The 9,827-nt window shown below is 37.9% G+C and overlaps 1 long non-coding RNA gene across 2 annotated transcripts in view; it reads left to right on the top strand.

Annotated features, from left to right (window-relative positions):
• Window positions 1–632, top strand: part of LOC110295405 — a 49,616-nt gene extending 48,984 nt beyond the window's left edge. For both annotated transcript variants that reach the window (XR_002378059.1, XR_002378060.1), the window contains exon 6: window positions 508–632. This is a non-coding gene — a long non-coding RNA (uncharacterized LOC110295405). The remainder of the gene's footprint in view (window positions 1–507) is intronic.
• Window positions 633–9,827: the final 9,195 nt, after the last annotated feature.

Below are 9,827 nucleotides of genomic sequence, written 5' to 3' on the forward strand. Positions count from 1 at the left end.
TTCTTCTTTCTCCACATCCTCGCCAGCATCTGCTGTCACCTGAATTTTTGATCTTAGCCATTCTGACTGGTGTGAGGTGGAATCTCAGGGTTGTTTTGGTTTGCATTTCCCTGATGATTAAGGATGTTGAACATTTTAAAGAAACAATTCCATCTGCAAAATGAGAGAATATCTTGAGGTTTGCATAAGTTAAAGACAGACAATGACTGATAGATATATTAATGCTGCTTACATGATCTAAAGCAGAAATTAAACATAAATGGCTTCTTAATTCCTCTTATTTACCAACTATAGATCATGGGAAATAAATGTGTACACTATTTCATATTAGCTTACTGTTTGACTCAGATTCTTCAGATAGCATTAGCATAAGTCAAAACTGCATACTATAGACTGATGCAGAACCATGCCAGATCCCCACCTGCCAGGAATTTTGACCACTCCTCATAAGGGATCATGTTTTTCTAGGTCATAATGTGTAATAGTATGCCTGTATCTCTTCTACAGCTTTGTTCTTCATACTTCCATTGCCGAAGGTCAGATAGAAGAGAGAAAATAGCACAGCAAGCCATTTTGAGGGAAGCAAGAGGAAAAAAGAAGAAGAAAAGGAATGAAAGAAAATGGTCACAAAAATTTTTATTATAGTTCATTACTATTGTTATATTATTATTAGTTATGCTTAATATGAAGGACCCTAAGGGCTTCTTCCAGTCCCACACCCTCCTTACAGAGTCCCCCTCACACCTGGGCTCCAGGCTAGGCCAAGTTCCAGTCTCCAACCATAGGAACATTCTTGAGTAAAAAATTCTCAAGAAAACCATAGAATGCAATTACTGATAGTCACCTGACCCTCTGGAAAGTCCCAGGTAGAGTTCAAATGCATGTCATGATCTGCCCATGCTTGCTAGTCAACAGATTTAAAGGACAATATGCTTAGCCAATAAGTTTAAACTGCAACTTTGTTGATGTAATAACCTGTTCCCCTAAAAATGTATAAAAACTGCTTGTAATAGCCATTCTGGGTTGACTTCTAGCCACTCACCTGAGGGACTAATTGAAGGTTGACCTGATGCACCAGAAATTAAACCTTTGTTTGTACATCTATCTGCGTCTTGGGGTCTCACTCGGGAAACATCTAGAAGTAAGTACCACAGAGTGAGGGTTGGGGTCTTACAAATCTTTTACTATACCATGTATACAATTAATCTTATTCATATGCATGCATATGATTATATTTATATATGTATATATATATATATATTCCATGAGCATATAAAAATGCACTATATATATTTTATAGATGCTACACTGTGATCATGAGCTCACTGGGCATTTTAGAAATATATCTTGTGGCTGAGAGAGGACTACTGTAGTGTCATCTAGGCATTTACTCTGTTTTGAAAATTGCCATATTCTCTTTAATAAGACACAGATAATTCATCTTCTAAGGTCTGCATTTTTTCAACCTTTATGGGATGAACTGAACTCTCTCTGCTTTCCTCCGACTAAATTTCCATTTTTGTGTTTTGATGCTTCATATCAGATAATTGACCTTGACAGGGTGGCAATGTTGACCATTCCATACATCCCATCTATAGTCTAACTCATTAACTGGTAAGGATGATTAATAAGTAAAAATTTGGTTCCTGTGGTTATAGAAAAAGAAAAAGGAACTATTTCAAACTAAACTTTTTATCACCTTAATTTTTCAGTTAACATGTTAAGATATTCCTGTTGCCATTATTTCTGCTTTAAAATATACACCAGTTATTCTCAGAGTGCAAATAATTGTACAGGAAACAAAATGATTAGATGGGTGTGGGGAAACCCTGCTAATTAAGGCCACAGTCTACTATTACTTGATAGCTTCGCTGAGCTCATAGCAAAATAGCTAATTCTCTTTACCAGCAGCAGCACTTCTCCTTCTCTGACCTTGTCTAGGGAGCCTGACCCCCCCCCCACCACCCTCAACATGAGAAAGAGTGAGCAGTCCTTGGCAGACCTACAAGTTCAACTTTCTCTTTTCCCAGGTCAGAATCCACCCAGGAAGTACCTGGTATTCCTGAAATGCCTCTCCATACAAACGAGGCATTCACAGTACTTTAAACAGCAGCTAATAATTTCATTCTCCCTGAAAACTCCTTCCCATTTTCCAAAGCTCATATATAGCACTTTTCCACACCAAATAAAGTTTATGAGTATAGGTTTACCCCAAATAGAGCTATGCACACAAGCTAAGATTGGCTAAGAGATCTGTTTCACTGAAGACTGTGGTGGGAGGAGAAGGCTTTGTCTAAGAGAGTTGTAACATTAAGATCCACTACCATTCTGTCTCCTGCATCCCCAGTGGGACCTGAAGACCCCACTCATTATTGACTCCTCTTCATCCTTTCATCATGGAGTGCAGTGGAGGCTGAAATGGGAAGAAAACAGGATGATCCATGGCTGGTCACCAACTTGCACACCATAGAGGGGACTATTTTTACCAATATAGTATTTGTATTATTTCTATTGTACTCTAATCTGATGATGCATGAGCAGGCATTTGTGAATTCCAGTTGATTGACAATAACAAGTGATTGCTTTTGTGAAGGTTGGTTCTCTGGATTAGAAACTATTTCCAGTCTATGCTGTACTTAGAATCTTAAGATGTCTCTATGACTCCTCATTTGTCTTAAAGCACTTGAAACTAAATATACTAAACTTACCCTTCAAAGGGTCTGTCTTTGATCTATGGCAACATTCATCCAACAGCCTTTTATAGCTAGAAAAAAAAATAGTCTCAATATCCATCTTTGCTGGTAAGGTGATTTCTAAATCTACTGTGATATCATACACCGATAAATGACTTTAAAAGACAGGGAAATGTGCTTGAGGGAGGAGGAGTTATCTGATTTGATTTTCATTAAATAGAGAAGGAATTTTACATGAAAGTGACAGTTAAAGCAATCTGTGAGTGTTCTGACACAATTTTATTTGAGAATGAGAAATCGAGACAATATTGAGTGTTAAAACGGTGCCTCTGTTTGTTGGCTCAGTAATCTTACAGACTGCTTAATCTGGGCTTTGGATTTTGAAATTGAGTCCAGCCCCTGTACTTTCATAATGGCCTCCTTTTATTTATGCACCTACCCATTGTCTGTGAAGTCAGGTAAGAGCTACAAATCAAAGGGCATATTCTTGTTCCCTGTCACATGCCCTGCTCCTTAAACATTAGAATAAACAGATGAGGCTTGGCCAAAGCTGTTGTCAGCAACACACTGCTTCCAGTGGCAATAAATCTCCCACTAATGACGTTAGGGAATAGAGCTGGTCTTTTGTACTGTCTTTCCTCACTGCTCTATTTTAAGGCGATGCCTCTGCAAACAAACACTTCTATAATGTGCGGTATTACATGGTGTGAAATAAGCTGGGTCCATTAGCATGGTGTGAAACTGGGTCTTAGAACAATAAAGGGATATATTGTGATGTGGACAGCTGGGGAAATACTGCTCTGAACCACATAAGCACACTGACAAAAGACAGCCTGGCTTAGTTTTCTTTATAAAAGCCTTCACATGTTTCTACATTTAGTAAAAAGTGACCCTCTTGAACTCAGTCTGAATGATATTAAAATGCTGACAGAGAGACAAAAATGAAATGTCTGCCAAAACATTTTCCATCAATACTGATGTTTTCTATTTATTTTGCCCTAGATGAGAAAGAATAACTGAATTAGGAAACTTGGCGTTTGTAATTTCAATAGCAAATAGGACGTACCTAGTAATACTTCTGAAGAAGTGGATGAAGATTCTTTTTTTTTTAAATAAGATATTATGCCAGAAGAAGGGGAAATAATGAGTTATTTTGAGCTATGAGATCTACACTCTTAATACCTCTCTGATGTAAACATAAAAATTGAGAAAAATGTATTGTTTCTCAAGACTTGATCTTGTCTAAAACGTAATGACCACACTTGAAGCCTTCCTTCTTCTGTGGTCTCATCAGCTGTGAAAAGCATATCTTAGCCTGTGTAAACTGTCCTCTGTGTCTTTCCCTTCCTTTTTGCTTTTAAAAAGCTCATGTCTTCAGAACAGTGTGTTCAAGGACCCCAAAAGGGCACAATTAACCAAAACAATTACATATTTTTATGGGAGGTAAATTTTTGAAAAACAATGTTCTGGCCCATTAATATGAAATTGACTTTCATTTCATTTCCTAGATGGAAATGCCTTCATTATTTTTGAGGTTAGTGTTTTCTGTTCAACAATCAAGATCAGCAATTGATCCTAAAGTGACCTCACTAATAGTACTCTGTACTAACTACCTCCATGAGACCTAAAGAAAAGGAATTAGTAACTTCTTCTGGGCTCCTCACTTTAAATGACATATAGATCATGACCCCCAATGGTTTGAGTCAGCTTTTTTTTAATTTATTTTTTATTTTAGCATAAGAGGAAAAGTAATCATATTTAAGGGCCTGGACTAACGACTTAGGCAGAAAAATCTTTGAGGCACAAGAATAAAGACCCAATTTCTGAACTTCAGTTTCTTCCTAAAAAGCTGCAAGTGGAAGTGCACATATGTGTCCCAATGACCAGAGAAGGATCCCTGGAGCCTGCTGATAAGTTAGACTGAGCTAGTGAGTTTCAGGTTCAATAAAATAAATTTATCTCAAAAAATGCTTGAGAGCAATTGAGAAAAACATCTGGAATTAACATCTGGTCTCACATATACACATCCACATACACCTGAAAAAAATACACACACACACACACACACACACACACACACACACACACACACCATGCATGCAGAGATATAAGCACAGAGCCACACACACACATAAAGAAACTAAGAGTGTAAAGTTAGATCTTTTCCTGTGTAGAGCTATGCACAAGCATATGATCATTGGATTCTGCTAGGCATTGGTAATGTTAATTAATGTTCAGTGAAATGTACAATCATTAAGGAAAAAGACAACAAACAATCTACAATTCTATACAGAATTGTGTTTCTAAGCTATAATGTATGGTCAGGTAGGGTTTGGGGAACACTTTTAGCTTCTGATGACTAAAACTCCACTCTAAGTTTAGGGTCATCTTACTACCATAAAGCATATTGGCTGATATGGACAAAGCATGTATGTGATGTTAAGGTAAACTAAGTATTTTTCAGTAAAAATAGTAATTTAGATTGTAAACATATTTGCCCCTATAATTTCTATTCATCATATGTAAACTAGTTTTTTTAATTATTATGCAAAAATAACACCAGGAAAATCACAGTTCATTTATTTTCTTTATGAATCTATGCCAACCACATGCATATAGTTTTTTTATTAAGTTTCCAGTACCAAATGAAATAATCAAGGCGTAACTCCTTCCCTTAATGAAGCTAGAATATGTAAATAAATAGAAAAATCAAATAGCTGAAATACACAATTTAGCATGACCTTTGGAATGGAGGAAGCTCAGAAAAGAAGATAAAAATGCATTGGAAGGAACAGAAGTTAGAGAAGAGAAGAAAAAATGTCATTTTACTGATTTTTCAAAAGAAAGACAGAGCCACAATCTATGTCACCTCCAGAAGCTGGCAAATGCATGGAAATTGAATCACCTTCAGCCTCCTGAGAAAGCATGTCACTGCTCACACCTTGATTTTGGCCCAGTGAAACTGATTTTGCTCTCCTGCACTGTAGCACTACAACACAATAAATCTGTGTTGCTTCAAGCTGCTATTTTTTGGTAATATGTCTTCACAGAAGACAAACACAGATTCTGTCACTTGTGTAGGGTGTTGCTGTCACAAGGACCTAAAAATATGGAAAAGGGTTTTGCTGGTCAAAAAGCTACAACTAGAAAAATTTTGAGAGGATGAAAATATTAGATATTCTTGAGCAAACTTGCATGAATGTGGATGTGGATTTATCAGAGAAGACTCAAAGTATGCATAAAAAAGTCATCTTGATGAGATCTTTAATTGTTCTAAATAGACATTTGACACAAATTAGCTTAGGGTCTGGGCAGATGGATAAATTGGTAAAAAGTTTTCTGTACATGCATGAATGACTGAGTTGAAATAATCAGCATCCACATATAAATCCAGGTATGGTTGTAAACATCTTTAATCCCAGTACAGTAGTGGAGATAGAAAAATTGTTGGTGCTTTCTTATTGAAAAAAAATCCAGTCAGTGATCTTCAGGTTTCATGAGAAAATCTGTCTCAAAGTGGAGTACTAATAATTAGAGAAAGATACTAAAAGATGTGTTTGGACCTTCACAGGAGACACTCCCACACACACATACCAAGAAAGAGAGAGAGAGAGAGAGAGAGAGAGAGAGAGAGAGAGAGAGAGAGAGAGAGAGAGAGAGCACAAGTGAGATTAAAAGTGAAGTTAGGAGGGCTCAGGCTCAGTTAGAAATAAATACTGGAGTGCCTTTTTGGTATATGCCTAGGAATGGTGTAGCTGGGTCCTCAGGTAATACTATGTCCAGTTTTCTGAAGAACCAAGAGAATGGTTTCCAGAGTGGTTGTACTGGCTTGCAATCCCGCCAACAATGTAGGAGTGTTCCTCTTTCTCCACTTCCTTACCAGCACCTGCTGTTACCTGAGGTTGTGATCTTAGTCATTCTGATGGGTGTGAAGTGGAATCTCAGGGTTGTTTGGATTTGTTTTTCCCTGATGACTCAGGATGTTGAACATTTCTGCAGTTGCTTCTCAGCCATTCTAGATTCCTTAGGTGTGAAATCTCAGTTTAGTTCTATACCCAACTTTTGGTTGGGTCATTTGATTTTATGGTAATTAGCTTCTTGAGTTCTTTATATACTTTGTATATTAGCCCTCTATGGGATATAGGGTTAGTGAAGATTTTTTCCAACCTGTAGGTTCCCAATTTGTCTTATTGACTATGTCCTTTGCCTTACAGAAGCTTTCCAGTTTCATGAGGTCCCATTTATCAATTCTTGATCTTAGAGCATGAATCATTGGAATTCTGTTTAGGAAATTTCTCCCTGTGCCAATGATTTCAAGACTCATTCCCAATTTATCTTCTATTAGATTCATTGCATCTAGTTTTATTCGGAGGTCCTTGATCCACTTGGACTTGAGTTTTGTACAAGGAGACAAGAATAGATAAATTTGCATTGTTCTACATGTTGACCTCCAGTTGAACCAGCACCATTTGTTGAATATGCTGTCTTTTCTCCACTAGATGGTTTTAGCTCCTTTGTCAAAGATCAAGTGACCATAGATGTGTGGGTTCATTTCTGGGTCTTCAATTCTGTTCCATTGATCTACCTGACTATCTCTGTAAAAATACCATGCAGTTTTTATCACTACTGCTCCATAATATAGCTTGAGGTCAGCGATGGTGATTTCCCCAGAAGTGCTTTTATTGTTGAGAATAGTTTTTGCTATCCTGGGTTTTTTGTTGTAGCAGATGAATTTGAGAATTGCTCTTTCTAACTATTATGAAGAATTTTGATGAGTATTGCATTGAATTTTCAGATTGCTTTCAACAAAATGGCCATTCATACTATATTAATCCTGCCAATCCACGAGCATGGGAGATCTTTCCATCTTCTGAGATCTTTGGTTTCTTTCTTCAGAGATTTGAAGCTCTTATCATACAGCTCTTTCACTTCCTTGGTTAGAGAACAAAGACACATGCTTCACTATTTTCATAGCAGCCTTACCTATAATAGCAAGAAGCTGGAAAGAACCCAAATGTCCCTTTCAACAGAGGAATGGATACAGAAAATGTGGTATATTTACACAATGGAGTACTACTCAGCTGCTAAAAACAAAGAATTCATGAAATTCTTAGGCAAATGGATGGAACTAGAAAATATCATCATGAATGAGGTAACTCAATCACAAAAGAAAACACATGGTATGCACTCACTGATAAGTAGATATTAGCCCAAAAGCTCAGAATAGCGAAGATACAATCCACAGGCCACATGAAACTCAAGAAGAATAAAGACCAAGTGTGGGTACTTGGTCCTTCTTAGAAATGGAAACAAAATATTCACAAGAGCAAATATGGAGACAGAGTGTGGAGCAGAGACTGAAGGAAAGGCCATTCAGAGACTGTCCGACCTAGGCATCCATCCTATATATAATTACCAAAGTTAGACACTATTGTGGATGCCAACAACTGTTTGCTGACAGGAACCTGATATAGCTGTCTCCTGAGAGGATCTGCCAGTGCCTGACAAATACAGAGGTAGATGCTCTCAGCCAACCATTGGATTGAGCATGGGGTCCCCAATGGAGGAGTTAGAGAAAGGACTGAAGGACCTGAAGGGGTTTATATCCCCATAGGAGGAGGAACAACATCAACCAACTAGATACCCCAGAGCTCCTAGGAACTAACTCACCAACCAAAGAATACACATGGAGAGACTCATGGCTCTAATTGCATATTTAGCAGAGGATGGCCTTGTAGGACATCAATGGGAGGAGAGGCCCTTGGTCCTGTGAAGGCTCTATGCCCCAGTGTAGAGCAATGCCAGGACAGGAAAGCAGGAGTGGGTAGATGGGTGTGTAGGGGAATACCCTCATAAAATCAAGGGTAGCTGGGATGTGATAAGGGGTTTTCAGAGGGAAAATCAGGAAAGGGGGTAACATTTGAAATGTAAACATTGAAAATATCTAATTATAAAAAAACTAAGAAGAATAAAAGAAGTAAAAAGCTTAGTTAACTAGCATAATTGCAGCAGAATTTACACATTAAAAAGAAAAGAAAAAAGAAAAGCAAAAGGAAAAAGAGAGAAAGAAATACTGGTAGCCAGGTAGTTTAAGGTAGACTCAGAATTGATAGATTTAGATTTAACTGAATTCCTGTGAAAAACTATAGACTGTTACATCCTGAGAGCTAATATTATAACTCTTAGCTGCATGTGGAATGAAGAGAAATGGCATAAATGAAGAGCTGACAGAGCAATTTCAAGTTGTTTAAAAAATTTATCGAATATGAAGTTTTCGCACTATCAAACAATATGTGGAGTTTGTAAAATAGAGAATGTTATTTATCTTATGAATTAGGAACCTAAATTCTCTGGTAATGCATAGTGAAAAGATGGCAAAATTTTTTAAGTGACTGAAAGCAAGAGTTGTGGTAACAATGGTTTAATATTCAGTTAATTAAGCTTTTGATGACTATAGCGGCAATGTAAGTTTAGCTAACCGCTCTGGCTCCTGGAGCAAAGCATGAGCATGTACCCACCAGAATCTCTCTCTCTCTCTCTCTCTCTCTCTCTCTCTCTCTCTCTCTCTCTCTCTCTCTCTCTCCCTCCCTCCCCCCTCTCTCTTTCTCTCTCCCTCTCTCCCTCTCTCCCTCTCTCCCTCTCTCCCTCTCTCCCTCTCCCTCTCACTCTTTTCTTGACATGCTGTGACTAGGTCAAAGGGTGAACACTCTTAACCTTTAATTAACCTTTAACCTGCTAGCAAATTTTCCTCTCCTTCCCCTGCGAAGCCAGTCCCAATAGGGTAAGCGGTCACTTACAGGAATTTTTACATGGCGTTTTCTCCTGCAGCTCTTATGTCCCATTCTTCTCCTGCAATCGTGATAACTCTCTGTCTTCTTCTCTCCCAATTCCTATGCCATGCAAATCTAAAGATCTCATCTCAGTCTTGCCTGCCCAGCCATTGGCTGTTGGCTCTTTATTGATCAATCAAAAACCAACTGGGGATAAAGATCTTCAGTGTTTGGACAAGCAGATTCTCAATTTTGGGGGCCATATTAATTCACAGCATTGGAACCAGCCCCCAACAGGTGATAAAAACAAAAATTAATGTAGCGGTTTAAGGTAAACCTGTTTACAAGGAATAACTGTACAAAA

This window comes from Mus caroli, chromosome 5, assembly GCF_900094665.2.
Source record: "Mus caroli chromosome 5, CAROLI_EIJ_v1.1, whole genome shotgun sequence".
NCBI classification, from domain to species: Eukaryota; Metazoa; Chordata; class Mammalia; order Rodentia; family Muridae; genus Mus; species Mus caroli.